The following is a 20,550-nucleotide window of genomic DNA, read 5'->3' as shown; positions in this document are numbered from 1 at the left end:
GGATTTTCTTTCATCGTTGTATTACTCTTACAGCTGGCTAGATTGATTTTTCAGCAATTTGTATGGCTTATAAAGTTTGTGATTCTTTCTGTTATTTTGTAAGAAACAATGAAATCCTTACCTTTATGCCTAGATTATTTTTAATATTCTAGGGAAAAACAATCTTCCTTTAAACCTGGGAACTCTAATTTATATATTTGATTTTTCATATTTTTTCTTTGCAAAATGTTAAGTTTTTGTTTTCATAGTTCCTGTATTAGAGTAGGAATGTTAGTAACTGTCCATTTTTATGAAAAATTTAATATTAAATAATTACTTGAATATTGACACGTTTAAAACTATGTGATATAGATAGACAAATAGATAGAAGCATGTACAGATGAATAGATAGATTCTCTGTGATAGCAACACCTATAAATTTGGACTCATGAAATTATTTTGTGATAATTCAAATAATATAAGTAGCCGACTAGTGATGAGATTTACCAAAATGGTGAAAGACTCTTAGTAAAGTTAAGCATTTAAACAAATTACAGTACCCCCTCAATTTATATGTCTCTGTATTACTAGAAAAGTCAGAATGTTTTAAAACTGTGAAAAAACACTTCGCACTTTTTATAAGACAAGGAAATTAATTCCTAGGCTCATCTAAGTTTTCACTTGCACAATTACTTCATGGTACATTCAGAAATTATATGGTACACAGGATATTTGTAGTGAGGATTTGTCCTGATACTTGAAGACGCCTAGAATCCCTTGATCTCACCCAATAAATGGCAGTAGTACCTTCTCAATCCCCATCCTTGTGGCCTCTAAATACCCCTCACAACATTTTTAAGTGTATTCTTTAGGATGGCATCACCTGTAGATTGAAATATTATTCAAAGAGTTAGGAAGAAATAAATCTTGGTATTTATAATGCACCAACCATTTATCTGTCCCTTTAAGTATCTTCTCTAAAAGAGAATGGAGAACAGTCTCCTAACCAGAACACTGAGAAAAACACTGGTGAGAACAGCACAAACTCCCTTGAGAAACATGGTGGAGGCTATTCTTCGTAGAGTTTATCATCTCCAGAGAGACATGGAGAGGCTGCCACTAAAACAGGCTTCCTGGTTTCAGTAGGGGATGATGGGATTCCCAATGGAAGAAGCCAAACAATAGAATTTAACCATTTAAGGTGGGTGTGATTTCCATTATTGTGGAAACTATGGCATTAGTCCTAGAAGAGTAAGTAGAATGTTTTTATCCACCTAATAACTAATGGCTAATCAGTATGGGATCCCTAGGGCCAAAAGAGTTGTTGTCCCTCTCAGTTATTGCCCAAGTTAAATTATATAACTTTTTAATCTCTGCCACATTGCTCTGCTTCCCACCCCCCACCACAAAAAGAAAAGAAACAGGAAAAGAAAACCGGAACTTATTTGAGTTGTCATGAGGGAAAACCATGGAACGTCACTCAACTCTTGGGTCTGACTCAGTTCAAAGACCCATAATTCTTCAGTGAAGAGCAAATTAGTAATTCTGGCTCAGGATCCAGAAACCACTGTGCTTCATTAATCACAGTAAAGGGTAATTAGAGTGATTTGGTTTAAGGAGTTTGGGTCATAGTCTGTGACTCCAGAATGTAGCAATCATCCCAATTTCTGAATGTATGGTTCGTGTTGATCTACTTGGCAACTCTCATGGCAGCCACATTGCTTGTCTCTTCTGTGAAATGAGAGATCTCGTGAAGTACCAAGTAATAGTTTGTGGGACCCTCTTTCCTTGCCAAAAATGAAGAAAAGGAAGTCTTAGGAAATCACAGATGTTAGTGTCACCATCAAACACAGATTCAGAAGGAGTGATTCTTGTATTTCCCTCCTTAACTCCCCTATTTAGTCTATACAGAAATTCAATAAGGCAGTAACTCCTTAAAGGTGATCAAGGTATATTTCATTTACTATTTGGTTTAGTAAACCAAAACAGTTCCTGGCACCTGGAATTCAGCTTTCGATATCACATATTTCATAAGTTAATCACAGTGAGTAGAAAACATCAGAAGAGGTTTGCTTTTGCCTGGCAGATACAGCCAGGCCCCATCACCCTCTGGCCTTTCAAGACTGTGTCAGGTCCCTGACTCTGGGCCATAAGTAAATCAATAGAAACTTTGATTATTTCATCATACTACAGGATTATACATGTGTTGACTTCATACCGACAGGACCTACTGAGAAACAACATGATGTACCCTAAATGTTCTAGTAAGAATGAGAAATAAATCCCATGAAAATTCAGGGTCTGTTACTTTAGTAATGTTTGGGGGGGGGCAGTAGTGGTCTTGGTTATGTAGAAATACCCCATCGGAATGTAAGATTAGTTGCATTAACTACCGCTAAAAGTGATGTACATCAGTCACTTGGTGGATATCTTTGGAGTTTAGGGATAACAAAAAACTACATTTGGTCAGAGTCACCCAACTAATTTGCCAACAACCTAGAAACCATTAAATTTGAATAGATCCTAGAGAAAGAGAAGCATTTGTGACTGGATGACAGAGAAGTGTAAGCTAATGTCACTTGGCAATTTGATCCAACAGATAATGATGCTTTATGTATGTGTGTTATGCAAAGCCTCTCCGAGGCCCCAACAGGAGAATCACAATGACAGCCCCTTGGGCTTTAAAGTAAAGTCTTCTTGGTTAGAAATATTATTTTGAGATACTGCTGTTGGTTTTCAATAGGAGCTTTGAAGAGAGTGACACAGGACACCAGGAGAACATGCAATCCGTTTCCCATCATGACTATTTGGGTTTAACTGATATGCTAAACCATAAACTTGAGTACCCCTAGTGGCATTCCATCCCCAAATAAATGTATTAAGAGCAATTCCATGGCTTGAAAAATTCATGAATCTACAAGTTGCATAAGCAATTGGCTCACATTCTTTATGTGTTGTGCCTACTTTGCCAATGGATGCCTCTTTTCTTTTTTTTTTAAATGTTTTTTAATGTTTTTTTTTAAATTTATTTTTGAGACAGAGAGAGACGGAACATGAGCAGGGGAGGGGCAGAGACAAAGGGAGACAGGCAGGCTCCAGGCTCTGAGCTGTCAGTACAGAACCTGATATGGGGCTCGAACCCACAGACTATGAGATCATGACCTGAGCCGAAGTCGGATGCTCAACCAACTGAGCCATCCAAGCGCCCCTGAATGCCTCTTTCAGTACATATTTATAATCTCTGGGAGAGTTCTCTCTGACACAGTGATGAAAAATGTGAGTTTAATTTCCAAATTCTTTTGCATAATAAACTGGCTCCATCCAGGAGTGAAAAACTGTAGCATTCACCAGCTAAGGGGTGGCCCTGAGAGACAGTCTAGGAGGAATTACTTCAAGTTGGGCATAACTTCAAATGGAACCTCTGGTTTTCCCAAGATTTTCTGGAAGAGGAGATGGCCAGAAGCATGGGTTTACATACATTTACAGGAAATTTCCAATGATTATTTGAAAGGATTAAAGGAATAGAAAGAAGCAGGCTTGCAGGAGGAAGGGATCGTGGATATCTGAGAGATGTCCTAGAGTGAGGACACTTGTGAACCATGTCAATGCTTGCTCCAAGACTAAAAGTACTCAGTAATCAGGTGGATAAGAGGACCTACTCTGTAGAGCGATTCCTTACTGGGTGCATGAGCAAAGCACCAACAGTGATGGGATAGAAGTTACACAGGGACTCAACAACATAGACTACCTCTGCAAAGCCCAAACCTCTCCCAAAGCCCCTAACTGAATCCCAAACCCACATTAAACAAGCCAACATGATGTCTACTTCATAATTAACATAACAACTATTGGGAACCTGGGGGGCTTAGTGGGCTGAGCACCTGACTCTTGATTTCAGCTCAGGTCAGGATCTCAGGGTTTGTGAGATGGAGCTCCGCATCAGGCTCTGCACTGACAGCACAGAGCCTGCTTAGGATTCTCTCTCTCTCTCTGTCTATCCCTCCCCCACTCTCTCAAAATAAATAAATAAATAAACTTATTAAAAATCTATAAACTTAAAAAAATCTATAAAATAACAGCAGTTAATGTACATCTTTAGTAAATTCCACTCTCTGCCTACAAATGTATTTGTATTTGGTAATACAAATACTTGCCTTGTAAATGTATTTGGTATTTCATACCCAGCTAAGTCTTATGACAGAGTGCCTAACTCATCTATCATCACTGTCTCAAGTCTCCCTTACCCTGCAGATCCAAAGGTCATCCTTTGAACCAAATCTTACTGGATAAGAGCCATGTAGAATAATTACTGGTGCCAGAGAAATAATTTCTACTTGGAAATGTTTTAAGGTATTTCATGTTGGACTTTGAAAAGCCCATGCTATTTGCTTTCATGTCAAGGCTAAGAAACAAAGCCCAGTAAACCTTCTCAACCTATAAATAAATTTGAGTACATTTCTCCCTCTTATAGATCCTACAACATATACTTTCAGAAATGACTTTCATTAAACTGTGAAGTAGGGACCCCCCCTAAGCCATAAAAGAGTTACCAGATCTGTACTACTCAGTTGGCTTTGTAGGTACTGGCTCCACATATAAAGTACAATCCTTACTTCTTACTGTTGAGCCTGCCATACTCGAACAAATGAGATTCATTCTCAAATATTGTACTGTGTGATGGCCTTCACTGCATAACCAATTTTTCCAGTTGTGCCCTGGTAAAATGTGGGACAGATGATGATGACGATGATGATGACTGTTAAAGTCTACTTACTTATAGGGCAAGGTGCCTGGGTAGCTCACCCTGGGTGAGCCTGGGGTGCCTGGGTAGCTCAGTTAGTTAGGTGTCTAACTGAGAGACAGAGACAGAGAGAAAGAGCGAGTGAGCGCATGATTGGGGGAGGGGCAGAGAGAGGGAGAGAGAGAATCCCAAGCAGGCCTCGTGCTGTCAATATGGAACCTGACACAAGGTTCCAACGCAAGTCTAACATGTAACCAATTGAACCAGCCGGGCACCCCTAGATCCTATTTTTTAAAATGCAAATTAATATTCTCATCTTCTGTTTTTTTGTTTTTAACTAATCAAAGGCATGATACAATATGGAACACAAAATATTATTTACCATCTGGGTGGATTGCATAGAAGGTAAAACAAACATACTTTTACTATACATTGTTATGGGCAGACTAAATACTTTAAACAAAGTTTTCCTACCAGAAAGGAAACTGTTCTAGATGTGTTCATACAATATCTGGGAATAAAAAGGTTATAAGATCCTCAAAACAAACAAATAAATAAATAAATAAATAACACCTGAATAAGCCCATCAATCTGGGTGAATTTTGCCAAGAGTTGAACATAATTCTTTTATATCTCAGGTAATATAATCAAAGTAAATAAATTTCACTTCTCTCAAACCTTCTTCAACTTACTGTACAAAATTAAGTTTTGCCTTTCAGTATGTTCTTTCAGGTTTTAGGACAATCTTATACTTTATTTTAGGACAAAACTTTCCCATTGAAAACAAGAGAAGAACCTCATATTTCATACACTATTCTATTTCATATACATATATGCTCCTGCCCTAGGCTCAAATTACCCATAAAAACTACAAAATTTAACCAAATTAACTTCTATTTAACTGGGAAGTACATAATGGATGATCATTTATCACACACAGGCCATTCAGCAAACAAGCAAAACTCACCAACTAGAGCCCCACACATCACTTTTATATCTCTGAAATGTGACAAAAATAACAGTATATATTTATGAACAAGACCCAAGAAGATAGCCACTCTGTAATATACTGAACTAAGGACAAAAGTTTTGTATACTAAAGACTATGCTTTATGACCAAGATATCAATATTCCTTCTTACTTAAAAAGTTATCTAGGAATTCAAAGATTATTTATTAACTAAGTTTAATATTAGTCTGAGGTTGTAAAGTTAACTAACAATCCTGGATATCATGTTTTAAGCTCTTGTACCAGAAAGAAATCATTTGCAACTCTACCGGTCAAAAATATATAAGTTAACGTGTAACCTAACTAAGTCTGGGAACTTTAATCAGTTGTAAATAGAGAGTTGAACAAAGAACATTTTCCTAGGTAATAAATTAAACCTTTGGAGGGCCTGGTAAACAATGCCACTGTATATCATTGAAAACACATGCTACTCACTTTTTTTTTTCTGGCCATATTTCACAGTTGTAAATACTTTTTCATAGCATCAACTGATGGGCACATCAACTCCAACAGATCTAAAACTAACTCAACTGTCATTCTTTCAAGACAGATTTCTTTCTTTTTTTTTTTTTACTTCTTATTTTGATTAAAGCCATCACTATATCCTCAATCATCAAGTTCAAAGCTCGATAATCAAGCTATCCCCTACATCCCTACAAATAATCACCTACTCTCTAATTCTTTCTTTCTTTCTTTCTTTCTTTCTTTCTTTCTTTCTTCTTCCTTTCTTTTTGGTCTTTCTTTCTTTTTGAGAGAGTGGGGTAGGGGCAGAGAGAGAGGAAGAGAGAGAGAATCCCAAGGGGGCTCCACACTCTCAATGCAGAGCCCAATGTGGGGCTTGAACCCATGAACTGATGAGATCAGAACCTGAGCCAAAATCAAGAGTTTGACACCTAACTGCCTGAGTCACCCAGGCAACCCTAGATATGTCTTTTCCAACCTTTTGAGATCTCCCCTTGAAGTTTTATCCTTGCCATGTTTTTGTGTGTATTACCTAAGTCTTGTGTGTATTTCAAACCTGAATGAGTATCAGAATCACGTGGAGAGTGTCAAAGACAGACTCTACGGTGTCTCTCATTTTCCCTGAATCCTGGTATTCAAGCTCTGTGAAATGTCCTACTCTTGAGTATGGGTACCATGTGGATTATTTCTTACCAGTAGAAGAAGGCAAGGGTGTTGGAAGGTCCCCTCAATGATTATGTTACATAAAATTGTAACTTCCCTCTTGCTAGTAGACTCTCTCCCTCCCTTGGTGGCTTTGATGAAGTAAGCCTCCATGTAAAGAGGCCCATAAAAAGGAGAGAAAGAGAGAAGCTTCCAGGCAACAACTAGCAAGGAGCTGGGCAATCAGTCCAACAACCCACAAGGAACTGAGTCTTGCTAACAGCCATCTGAGTTTAGAAGCAGATCCTCCCCCAGGAGAGCCTCACATGAGACCCCAGCCTTGGCCAACATCTTGATGGCAGCTTTGTGAGTGACTTGAAAGCGGAAAACCTGGCTAAACCACTCTCCAGTTCTTGATCCACAGAAACTCTGAGATAGTAACTGTTGTTTTAGCTGAGAAGCTTGTACTAACTTGTTATGCAACAAGGTATAACAATAAGGGCACTTTTAAAAACTACAGGACCTAGTCCCATGTGATTCTTTAAGTTTGGATGAAAACCAGAAATCTGTAGAGTACTTTGAAATTCTCCATGTAATTCTTTTCTTAGAATCTGTCTCTATTGTAAATCACTGCTCTAAGACATACCCAACCCTTCCAAAAAACTTTCACATAGCTACCAGAATGTTCTTATCAAAACTCAGAAAATAACACTTTTTGTGTGCTTCAAATCTCTCAGTGACCACAGATTACCAACACGATAAAATGCAACTATCTAGCATAGAGTACAAAGCCTTCAATTACGTGGCTACTACATGTTTCCCCCTATAATTTCCTAGTCACTCCTATAAAAACATACCAAACTTCCTGTCAGATCCTTTCATATCTCCATAGGTTTGTGACTGCTGTTTCAACTGCTTAGAATTTCCATCCTCTATCCCAGCTTCCGTCAAATAGCAAACTATTCATTTGTATCTGCGGGATACAAATAAAATTTCATCTCCTCTATGAATCACACATCTATTATAGGACTTATCACCTTGCAATACAATTAACTTTAATAATTTGTCTCTTGTGCACCAGATTGTCAGCTTTTGTATGGCCAAGGACTGATTTCATTAATCTCTGTTTATAGCAGCATTGTTAAAGATTAGATCTCAATCGTAGGCACACAGTAAAATTCATGCCACAAACTCGTTGCTCAGTGAAATCCAGAAAGAATAAAAAATACGTGTTCAGCCCCAGTTGCTTATAAACTACCAGACCCACCGTCTTGCTGTTGCTCTTATCCTTAACATATGCATTTTTCCTGGTAATTCAAGTTTTTATAAATCAAATAATATGGTTGACTTTCACTACCAAAAGGAATTCTTTAGCAAATATTTTGTTAAGCAAAGAATCCTTTTGAAAGCACAAAGTTATTATCTATATACTTTAGTCTTTCTTGCTCTTAAGTTATACTGAGTTGTCTCTAAAGCAGAACTCATCTGAATTTTGCCTTTCAAATTGTATATCTGAACAAAGGCTTTTTTCCTCTGTGTTAGTCTCTGAATACACATCAGGACTAATACCTTGGTTTTTAGATCCCCAGAGGAGAAGATGCAGCTCAAGCTCATACAGAAACTGATTTTAGATGAGTTTCGAAAATGAGGCAATGACAATACAAGAATTGCATGGGTCACATTTGAATGCAAATAAAAATTTTAAAAATTCCAATTTCAAGCGATAGAAAAAGCCATCTTTCTGGTGCCCCTAACCAGGAAAATACTTAGAAGATTATAGAATGATTCTAGTACTTGAAAGTGGCTTAGATGCCCATTTTCAAGTATTAGGTCCTTTAAGTGAAAGGGTCAAGAACATGGCTATTCAGTTTTAAGCTTTTAAGAAAAGCAAGGTATTGAAAACACATTTTGTAATCATGAAGTGGATTAAATAAAGGAGAGGCTACTCAAGAACCAACAGGCAACAATTTCTCTGCCACTTTCCCATTATTTGTGGCCTTACCCTGCCTCTGTTTCCTATTGGTGAGGAGGGGACAGATAGTTAATCAATTGAAGACGCTTGTCTTATATTCCCGTTGTCTTCGCAGATATTCCTATGTAATTTTTTAATTAAACACTTGTAACTTGTGCTATCTGTACAAAAGGGTGCATACGGTTTAGGAATTGGGAAAATGTAGATGAACATTCCATGCATAATTAACCCAGAAATTCATTGAATGACCTAAGTCAGGATTGCCAAATATCAATGGCAATTTACCTGGAATTTATCTGAGTGTTCATTCAGAACTTTAAGATACAAGGTTACATCTACATTGATCAAATGAACAAACAGGTGGGTCAATATCCAAGCCACTTACTTAGAGGAAATAAAGCAAATTGGTATTTTCCCCCCATTTTAGTTCTTTAGTTTTTTACACAAAAAGCATTAAAAATGAGTATTGTTTGATTTTTGTTTCCTTCAGGGTTTCAAGGTGGGAAGACAGGTGTTCATCAGGGAGTGAAATAATCACATAAAATGTAAAACTGAAGGTATTCCAAGTGTCGGGAGAGAGACACAAGTGGGTAATTGCTCTCTGACAGAAATATTTGACCTGCGAGGCTTGAAGTACTATTTCCCTAAGGAAGTAACTTCTAGTTCGAGACTTCTAGCTAGAGAATTAATTAAGCAAAGAGATGTATTCCCATGAATTTACACCGGATAATTTATATCTACAAATAATTTTCTCTATGGAAACAAGATACATTGACACATTAAATCTATATGAGCCATGGGAAGTGAAGCATTTCCCAGCAATCTCTGAAGAACAGAAAAGTCTAAATAATTCAGGTACTACAATTCTATCTCTCTCTCTGCCATTATTACTTATTCATTTCTTTGTTCCCTTACTTATTTGCATATTAACAAGATGCTCCTCTAGATTAGCGCTGGTCAAAACTAGATATACGTTCCCATGATCTGGGAAGCCTACTGATTGCTGATCATATCCCTCACTCCAAGACATTCACTGGCTGCAGAGTCTGGGGTGAGGTCTGGGAATCTGCATTGCTGTGAGGGACCTCAGATGACTTTGATGAAGGGAAGCCTAGCACCATGGTTTGACAAACATAGCCCTGGTTTATGTAATTGTATTCCACATCTGTATTGTCTCCACTATGCTCATCCAATCGTAATCTTAGTATTATACCTATATAATCCACTCAACAGAAGGCATATTTGCATTTTCTGTATGCTTTCACTGTGACAGGTAAACTTAAGTAAGTAATTGGCATCTCCAAACAAAACAATTTCTTTATCAGATTTGATGTGCTCACAAACCAAGAGCAAGATGAATGAATCAGTCAAAACCCTTATTAGAGCTATTTTTTATACTGCCACATAAGAGAAAACATTTTAAAAAATGCCAGAGGACAGATCGGCTAGAAGAGTATAATACTCTGTAATATTTGCTCTTGCTTATTAGTAGTGTTGAGGGAATAACTCAGTGGTGATAAAGAAAACATAGATTAAATCCCAGGAAATGGAATTTTCACTCAAGTGTGGTCTAAATGTTAAAGGATTGAATTGAACATTGAACATCTTAGTAACTATTTCTTTTTCTTTTTTTTAATTTTTTTTTCAACGTTTATTTATTTTTGGGACAGAGAGAGACAGAGCATAAAGGGGGGAGGGGCAGAGAGAGAGGGAGTCACAGAATCGGAAGCAGGCTCCAGGCTCTGAGCCATCAGCCCAGAGCCCGACGCGGGGCTCGAACTCACGGACTGCGAGATCGTGACCTGGCTGAAGTCGGACGCTTAACCGACTGCGCCACCCAGGCGCCCCCTTAGTAACTATTTCTAAGAGTTAACGCAAAATCCTGAATGATCACCCACACGTGACCATGTGATTTTCAGAAGGTCAGGAGGTTCTGCTGCTAAAATCTCCAAATAGAAACAAAAGCAGAAGCACATCCCTTCTACACACTGGCTGGTGCTCACCATTCCACCATTAGAGCACCTTTCTCTCTGCTGCACCTTTCTGGTAAGATGGCAGGCAACACAACACCAATTACCTCTAAGGCTTTCCTGAGAGTAGGTTATGATGGAAGGAAAGAGAAGGAAAAAAACACCAAAGAGAAAATTCACATCCTTTATCTTTTAAACTTTTAAGGGGTTGTGGAAGAGGGAAAGAAAGACAGTGAAGAGAAAGGACATACACTAACATAATTATCTTGAACAGAAGTTGCACAATCGCGGCCTCAAAGAAAATGAAATCGAGGGAGATTATAGATTGAATTCAGGGGAGTTTGGAATGGCTGGAGTGACTGAAAATAAATAGGAGTCTGAGAGAAAGGTGTCTATGGCCTTTTAGTGTGTGATTGTAATTGGTTCTAGATTCGAGTTTGGAGTAGTAGTTTGAATTAGGGAAGAGACAAAGGTAACCATGCCACTAGATCAGACCCTCTCATCTTTGCATTTATAAAGTTCCATGTGCGATTCTAATGTGGGCTCCCTGTTGAGAAGAGCTACCGTGGGCTGTGGTGTTTGAAGAGCACTCTGTGGACAGAACAGTAAATCTATTAATCTTGAGAGATTTCATGAATGTCTGAAGAACAGATTCTATATGTTTCACTTTGCCAGAACCACCTCTGTTAAAATAAACTTTATATGATACATATTTTCATTATTCAAAATAATAAGGTTAACTTAAGAAAATGCGAGAAGAGGGGTGCCTGGGTGGCTCAGTCGGTTGAGTGTCCGACTTCGGCTCAGGTCATGATCTCACAGCTCGTGAATTCAAGCCCCGCGTCGGGTTCTGTGCTGACAGCTCAGATCCTGGAGCCTGCTTTGGATTCTGTGCCTCTCTCTCTCTCTCTGCCCCTAACCCACATACATTCTGTCTCTGCCTCTCTCAAAAATAAATAAACATTAGAAAAAAAATTCTTAAAAAAAAAAGAAAGAAAATGCGAGAAGAAAGACAAAAGAAAAAAAACCACATATAGTTTGTATGGCATAAATATAGTTAGCTTTGGAGTATATTTTCCTTCCAGTCATTTTTCATAGTCATAATTAAAAATATGTGGTTATACTTTAGAGACAGAGTTTTTGCATTTATTTTATTTTTATATTTTAAATTTTATTTATTTCATGAGAGAGAGGAGAGAGAGAGCATGCATGCGCACGGGAGGGGCAGAGAGAGAATCCCAAGCAGGCTGCACACTGTCAGCGCAGAGCCTGATGTGGGGCTCAAACCCACCAAGTGTCAGGTCATAACGGGAGCCCAAACTAAGAGTCGGGCGCTTAACCCACTGAGCCACCCAAGTGCATTTTTTGCATTTAAAAATAAATATTTGTTTGCACTAAAATTTTCCACGTTATCATATGGTTTTCCTGGTAATGATTTTAGTAGAACTATAATACTTGTGTTATTATTATATTGTATAGATATCATATTACTGGATAAACCTAGTCACAACTTGGAGTTTAAGTACTATGCATGATTTAGTACTCACCAGACAAAGTTTGAGTCAACCAGGATGAATAAGCTATATAACTCTACTGTACAACCTTGTACCTATAGTCAACAATCATGTATCATATACCTAAGAGAATAGACCTAAATTAAATGTTCTTACTACAATATCATACATACGTACATGCTACTTACGATTTCTGTTATGAAGTGTACCCTCTCTACTTTCTTTTATGTGCCTGTGTCTCTTCCTGCCCTCCTTCCTACTTTCCTGTCTAGGAGGAGCTCTCTGTTGTCCATGCTAGGGTGGGATGAAGCAGAATAATTCCAAGAGCTCTGTAAAACATAGGCGCTGCATTCCTACACCTGCGCACAAGCTTTTATTAAATCCTTTTTCTGTAAGTGAACGAATAGTTTCCCAACAGTATCTTTCATTGAAAAATAGCTTTCAAATCAAATGTTTCAAGTATTACGAAACTAACATGATTAACTAAATTAAATGAACTCCTCCTACATGAACAAAATGTTACTCCCAGGTAGACAAGGCCCGAGGGCAGAAATTTCATGATGACTTCTAGGCCAAAACACAGCTAACAGTGCCATTTATCAGGTAGTTAGGTACAAATAACTTTCTAAGCTTGTATGTTCTAAAAGTTTAATAGCCTTTTGCAAGAAGAAATTGCGCATAAATTGAAAGAATGTAATATGTGTTCACTCTTGAATATACTTCTCCAAGACCAACTTGTGTGCGTTACTGAGCAATAAGGCCATGTAGAGAATAGAGGTCTCCAGTCTCTCCTGGGCTGTATTGGTCAATGAAAGCAGTGTTGAGAATGTGGTAGTTAAATGTTGGGATTGGCTATCAGGCAATGTTATGCTGTCATATTACCTGGGGTTTCTGAGAACAAATTTGAGTACTGTTTGCATTAAGTAAATCATTATGGGGGAAACCTACCTAAAGTTATTTATTTGTACCTATCACAATCACTGTGTTCACTTAAGTGCAGATGTTGGAAGCACCTCTTCTATTTCTATCATATATTCTTGCCTTAGGGCTTCCATTGGCAGAGATGATCTCAGATTTTGCAGTCTAAGATCTCGGATAATTTATGAATTCCAAGCCAAAACAGAAAAATTCACTGTGGAATTTCTGAGGCTGCTGTTCTTTTCCCAGAAAAGCCCCTCTTTAATGGACGTATTGCACACACATGCATGCACACACACATGTGTGTGCACGCACATACACACAAATACATCCAAAATAGTATAAGGCAAAGGGATGTGTGATGACATTTCTCTCAGGTCATTATCAATTCCTCTCCTCCTGGTGCACACATGCCTTTCTCTCATGCAGAGGTGGAGTATATGCCTCTTCTCCCATTTTATAAGCTGACCCAAGAGACTTGCTTCAGCAAAAGAATGTAACCAAAGAGATGTTCTAAGACTTGGGAGATTTGATCATAAGAAGCCTTGCAGTTTCTGCCTGGGTCTCGTCGAATACTCTCTTTTAGAAAGTCCTCTCTAGGGGAAGCCAAAAGCTATGCATTAAGTCTGGCAACTCTGAGATTGCCATGTGTGAAGAGAGATACATATGAGGCATCCTCCAGCTACTATGGCCAAGCCAGCCCAGATCCAAGCATGTGAGTGAAGGTACCATCTTAGAAGAGAATCCTATGTCTCCAGCTGAGGCCATGTCGGTCGGAGATGAATTACCTAACTAAGCATTTCCCAAATTTCTGACCCACAATGGAGCAGCATAAAATAACTGTTTTATGTCACTAGGTTTTGGGGTGGTCAGGCAATGAAAAAGCAGAGTGAAACGATTGTATGCTTTTTCAATGTCAGATTGGAGCATTGCCTTAGGAGCCTGAAGATCAGTTGACTTGTCAGGTGATGGTAACTTACTTAATTTGACTTATTATTTACTATTGATTAGAGCCCAGGCTCTATAAGTTTGCTGCAAACTTACAGAAAATGAAGTTTGATACAAATTTTTAGAAAATTGAGTTTTATTATTGTCCAGTAGAGATGCAAATGATTTCTGTCTGGTGGAAAATATACGTTTGTAACTTATTGCTTTATTGTACAGCAGGCTATCAACTTGTTTTTTTAAAAATATTTATTTTTGAGAGAGACAGTGTGAGCAGGGGAGGGGCAGTGAGAGAGGGGACGGGCTCAATGCAGGGTCCGATGTGGGGCTCGAACTCACAAACCGTGAGATCATGACCTGAGCTGAAATCAAGAGTCGGGCACTTAAACCAACTAGGCCACCCAGGCACCCCAATCAACCTGTTTTATATCTAAGATCTTAATTCTATGCAAGACTTTGTCTTACGCTGGCTAGATATAGGCATCTACCTTTGCGATCCTACTTTAATCCAGCTTTACCATTGTGCTGGTGCTCTTATTAATCAATTAAATATTTGATATGTGCTCACTATATATTTTGTTTGAGAATAATGCTTTTAACTTTGAAAACTTCACTTTGACATGTGTAAGTGATTGTTCTTCCTCAGAAAGTTCCGCATTGTCTCAGTAGCACACATCCAAGTTAACGCAGTGGAGAAGAAAATGGCATCCCAGTGCTGGGTAAAGCCAAGAATCGTTTCTATCCAGGTTTACACTGAGTTGAGTCACCTCCCCAACAAAGCATTTCCTTATTCTCCCAACAAATAACTCTTAGAAAAAACAAACAAAAAACTGACCATTCCTTCCTTGTGGCCCCGAATCTATAATGTCAGAGTCTACTAGAGAATCTTACTCTGTTTATGGTACTTCTTTTTTTTTTTTTTTTAATTTTGTTTTTAAATTTTTTTTAACGTTTATTTATTTTTGAGACAGAGAGAGACAGAGCATGAACGGGGAGGGTCAGAGAGAGGGAGACACAGAATCTGAAAGAGGCTCCAGGCTCTGAGCTGTCAGCACAGAGCCTGACGCGGGGCTGGAACTCACGGACCACGAGATCATGACCTGAGCTGAAGTTGGCCGCTTAACCGACTGAGCCACCCAGGCGCCCCTTTTTTTAAAGTTTTTAATGTTTATTTATTTTTGAGAGAGAGAGAGAGAGAGAGAGAGAGACAGAGCATGATAGGGGGAGGGGCAGACAGAGAGGGAGACACAGAGATGTTAGCACAGGGCCCGATGCGGGGCTCAAACCTACAAACCATGGGGTCATGACCTGAGCCGAAGCCAGACACTTAACCAACTGAACCACCCAGGCACTCCTATGGAACTTTTTTATTTAAAAGTCTGTACACCTTTAATGGACTAGAGACAATCAGTGGCAGGTCTGTGTGTAATTCATGGTGGTATGGACATTGTCTAGTATAGTGTCTGTAACAAATTAGATACTCAATAAAGATTTATCGGTAGGAGTTGTGAGTAATAAAACATTTATATGGATTGTATATAATTCATTTTTATAATAAAGAGTAGTGAGTCCTAAGCTAAGTCTTACTTGCAGTATACAATTAATGTTTTAAAAATTTTACTTTGAATAGCCGTTTTACCATCTCCAAAATGATATGTAAAAATTATATAGAAATCTTTGGTTTCTCATCTGTCAAGAGATACCTATAATAATTTCATATGAGAGAGAGCTTTAATTTTGCTTGGAGTTTTTTGAGAAAAAATTAAAAATTAAATTTGTTTTGAGGGTATGACTCAAAAAATATATATCAAATTATGTCTGTATATGCTACAAGGATAAACACTTATTAAATAAAATTGAAATTTCTAAGAGGGTGCATGTTTCCTCTGTAGCCACGGGCCTTCTGTGCATGTTTCAGATAATCAAATGAAAATTTGCATTGATTAAATTCTGAATTCCACATAAAAATCTCCCTTCCTTTGTTCTATGTTAAAATTTGAACTGTGAATCATTTGCATTTAAATATTCTTTTAGATTTGGTTCCTTACCAGTCTCAGTATACTTTGGATGATCACTGAAAGATAAAAATCTCAGCAAAATGCTGCATATAGTGCTTACAATCCTGTTTAATCACGTTGAATCTGCAATTAAAAATTCAAAACAAAAATAACTCCAAATCCATAGAAATACAAATCATAGCAAATGATATTTATGCTCAACTTAGGATTTAGCATACATTTCACTTTGAATGACTAGTTGCTTTTCTTGAATGAGACACCTGTCTTCATAACATACTGCTGCCCACAAAATTTTTAAGAAAATCTAGCCCATCAGCTTTGTGAAACTATTTGTTGACCACTTCGTATCCATTCACATGTTTACTGGTCCACTTGTTACAAATGAACCAAGTTTGTAAGGATGTAGAAGGAAGTACAGCCTTTTCATCAAGAGTGCGATTAGACCAGTTTTTAAAAACTTAGTTTATTTAAAGACTTATTTAAAAAGTTAACACACTTCCAGCTCCATTCATATAAACTGGTCTCTTTTTTCTATGTCAAGTTGATGCAACTTCCATCGTATCTGATCAGTTATTAACTTCACTCCCACTGTGCTTTTTTCCTCCCTGAAAGGAAAGGTGGACACACATCCAATCAGAAATCTATTTACAACCAATTGAACATCATTATTATAACCAAATGGCCATTAGGATATCTAGGTTCCATAATTTTTACTACAAGGGAGTATTATTGAAACTTTACAAAGAGTTTCTGTAAGGACCTAATAAGCCTGAGGATAAATAAATAAATAAATTTATGAGCATTTATTTTTTTTTTTTAAGGTTTATTTATTTTTGAGAGAGAGACACACACACAGTGTGAGCAGGGGAGGGGCAGACAGAGAGGAGACAGAGAATCTGAAGCAGGCTCCAGGCTCTGAGCTGTCAGCACAGAGCCCAATGCAGGGCTCCAACTCACAAACTGAGAGATCATGACCTCAGCTGAAGTCGAACGCTTAATCGACCGAGCCACCTAGGTGCCCCTATTGAACGTTTAAATAAAGCAAGACAGAATCATTTTCAAATATACTAAACACTGTAACTAACTGTTAAGTTAATGTGATTATTATTCCCTTACTAGGGACTTGTCACTAGGCTCTGTTTGTTTAGTCTGTGTTAAGTACATTATTTTATTAGCTTCATTGAGCTTTTCTTCCATTACTGGGGTTTAGAGAATTCCTTGCTTGGGCTTGCTACTCTCTTTTGGTGCTATAATCTTCTTCCTTTCCTAGGCTGCTGTCCTGACTTATGGAGCTTCTTTCTTTCTTCTTCTGGAATCAGCTGCACCACACTGTTTTGTTCTGTGATTTAGGTTGGTTTGGTATGAGTTGAGAGTTACTTAATAGTCTTTCAGGGAAACTTGACATTAAGGTGAGAAAACAAACAAACAAACTAGCTTTCTGGCAGAAATGACCCCAGGAGGACTTTCCATTAGGAACCAAAACATACTTATTCTTCTTGGTGTTTTTGAAAAATTTTTAAATGTAAAATTCACTCTCTAAGTTGTACTAGCCACATTTCAAGTGCCCAATAGCCACGTGTGATTGGGTGGCTACCTTACTGGGCAATGCAGAGATAGAACATTACCATCACCATTACCATCAGCAGAAAGTTCTATTGGACAGTGATGTTTTAGATGATGTGTATTCGTTTCTTTGCTTTTTTTTTTCTGTTTTCTCTTTTTATAGTGTAAACAATGAAATTATTTACAACTTGGGGGAAGCTTCCTTGCTTTCAAAATAAATTTAGATGGAAGGAAATCCATATCATCATGAACTTTATCTAAAGTAAGTGCATCACAAGTGGTTTTCTCTACTGATGTTATCTTTCTTTTTTGACAAAGAGTTTGTCTGAAATTTCTTCATTGTAACTATATAAATACTGATTGTTCAGTTATTGACCAGGTCCTTTACTTCAGAGTCTCATTGGGAATATCTATTCAATCAGAAGTGGGAAAGAAAAACACTTACTTGGCAATTAATCTTTGGTTGTATTCCTTTTATATTCATGTGCACTGAGGAATTGTCTGTGGGGTAGGGGAAATGATAATAGAGTTATGTTTTAGGTATTTTAGGAGGTTTATCAAACCTCACATACTAATATCAGATATTGGAGGCCCACAGGCCAGGCTGCAGGTTTTGCTCTATCTATCCGTGTCTATTTATTTTGGCCCACCTGGGGGCTTGACTTTTATTTTTAAAAAAGCTTTTCTTTCAATATTTTAATTTTAGAGAGAAAGAACATGAGCAGAGGAGAGAGGCAGATGGAGAGGGAGAGAGAGTGAGAGAGAGGGGCTCGATCCCACAACCCTGGGATTAATGACCTGAGCCAAAATCAAGAGTTGGACGTTCAACCTACTGAGCCATCCAGGCATCCAAAGGGTTTGACTTTTTTAAAAATTAGTTTCCTTCATTTAAAATTGGAAAGATTTTTAAGAATATGCATTTTTGTTCTCTTAAAATGTCAGATCTGACAATACTGGATTGAGATTTTTGCAGGGCAGCTCAGTGGAATCAGCAGCCTCCTCCTTCAGAAAAGGCTTGTACTTTTGTGCTCTCACGGGTGTGGCAGTGCCCACCACTCCCCACCGTCTCCCACAACTTAGCTGGGCATTTATGTCACTGGCCCAGCCCAGGTAGGCATCTGAGTTTGAGTCTGTTCCCTATCTGAGGAACAACCAACGTATATTCTTCTTAGCTGTGGAACTTGCCTGAGAAATTCCATGATTTGACACAAGAGAAATCAGGCAGCAATAATCCTGTCCTGTCTCCCTATGGATCAATCCATATTTCACTACTCCTTCCACAAACTTCTACCAGTGTCTTGATAGGTTTTATTGGCATTCATCAGAGTGGTTCATTGTTATGATAGCTCACAGTGTATACACATCAAAAGGTATCAGTCAGACTTGAATGCACAAAAATGTCATGAGTTCATTGCCAAAGCTATCCTTGATAATATGACCACAATAAAGCAACTTTAATTTCAATAAATCCATTTTTTCATCCAATTCTGTACTTTATTGGGAGAGAGAGAGGTCATTTAGTCTTCTCAAAGTTGCTGACGAGATGTCTGTGGAACTATGGGTGTTTCCTAAGACACGCATGTCTGTAAGGGAATAAGATAAATATTTGTATAAGACTGCTAGGCTGCTTTTAAAAGGCAGTTGTATGGGAGGCAAAAATGTTTGTAGAATCAATGTCATCGAAGTCAGTCAAACCCTCCGAAGCAATTAATCTGATTGCTCTTCTGTGCTTTCTATATGTTTTTGTGGTTGTTGTTTCAAGCCACTCCTACTCTTTCTTCTAAAATTACAACTCCTGGGTACAGAGTTCACTATTCACAGGTGCAAATATATTAGGAAGCATGGAACCTGTTGCACAAAACACAGGCGTGACAAGGAATATTTCCCCAAGTTAAGAAATATTTACAAAAATATTTTAAGTAGAATTATATGGAACATCTTGTATATTTCCAGTTCAGTTTACTTTTCTTTCATGGTAACTGAGAAGCCCAAGCTGCTTTGTTTTATAAATAATGTCTATGCTCCTGTAGGCATAATTTTACATTAACCAGATAATCAATTTCAGATTAAGCTGTATAAAGATATTTATACATGCAATATTATGAAGGTGTGGGCAAGCCCAGAAAAGACTGAAAATCCAATCTTCTTTAGGGGAAGCCATAACTAATATTTTTGCAAAGAATATTATTTTGAGTTGTTTAAACTGTTTTTTTTTTCTACTTAAGAGAAATTCCAAGTGAACTGAGTATGGCCATCGTCACTTCAGAAATAAAGACACTGATGAATAGAGGGAAAGTAATGTGTGCAAAACCTCAACACGGGCTAGTTAGGAAAGACTTTGGTTTCCATTTTCAGGCCTTTGTTTTCCTAACTTGGCAGGATCTGCTTCCCCCTCTAAAACTGAACAAGGGACAGAGAGGCTGGTTGCAAATTTCTATAAGGAATGGTTCTAACTAGAGTTTCTGGGAGGAATACCGAGGAAACAGACCCCTCAGCGCCGTGGACTGATGCCACAACCCTGTTTTGCTCTGATCCACTAACTCAGCTTGATGGCTCAAGGCATTAACAAGGCTTCGCCACAAAAAGATTAGAGTATTCCACAGGCACTCACTCATCCTGGCATTAGTGGCTTGGGTCACGATCAAAGAGCGAAGGATCAGGAAGTCAACTAACTGGAGAAAGATTGTTTGTCACCCATTGTTTTCTCTTTCTATTCTACCTTTTGCAGGGAGACAGAGTGCACATCACACACGCTGCGCGCCGGCTTTTGAATCTGAACTCACAATACCCAACGTGTAAACTGTCAGCAGACACCCGT

The 20,550-nt window shown here is 38.1% G+C and overlaps 1 long non-coding RNA gene across 1 annotated transcript in view; it reads right to left on the bottom strand.

Annotated features, from left to right (window-relative positions):
• Positions 1 to 18,204, bottom strand: part of LOC121028216 (uncharacterized) — a 45,354-nt gene extending 27,150 nt beyond the window's left edge. Inside the window, exons 1-2 of the long non-coding RNA XR_005789127.1 lie at positions 18,178 to 18,204; positions 16,200 to 16,292 (exon numbers count right to left, since the gene is read on the bottom strand). This is a non-coding gene — a long non-coding RNA (uncharacterized LOC121028216). The remainder of the gene's footprint in view (positions 1 to 16,199; positions 16,293 to 18,177) is intronic.
• Between the last annotated feature and the right edge of the window lie 2,346 nt (positions 18,205 to 20,550).

The sequence above is a fragment of the Herpailurus yagouaroundi genome, unplaced genomic scaffold (assembly GCF_014898765.1).
Source record: "Herpailurus yagouaroundi ecotype Mexico unplaced genomic scaffold, PumYag 28, whole genome shotgun sequence".
Classification (NCBI taxonomy): domain Eukaryota; kingdom Metazoa; phylum Chordata; class Mammalia; order Carnivora; family Felidae; genus Herpailurus; species Herpailurus yagouaroundi.
The sequence above is the reverse complement of the archived record's forward strand: the minus strand, read 5'-3'. Positions and strand labels throughout refer to the sequence as shown.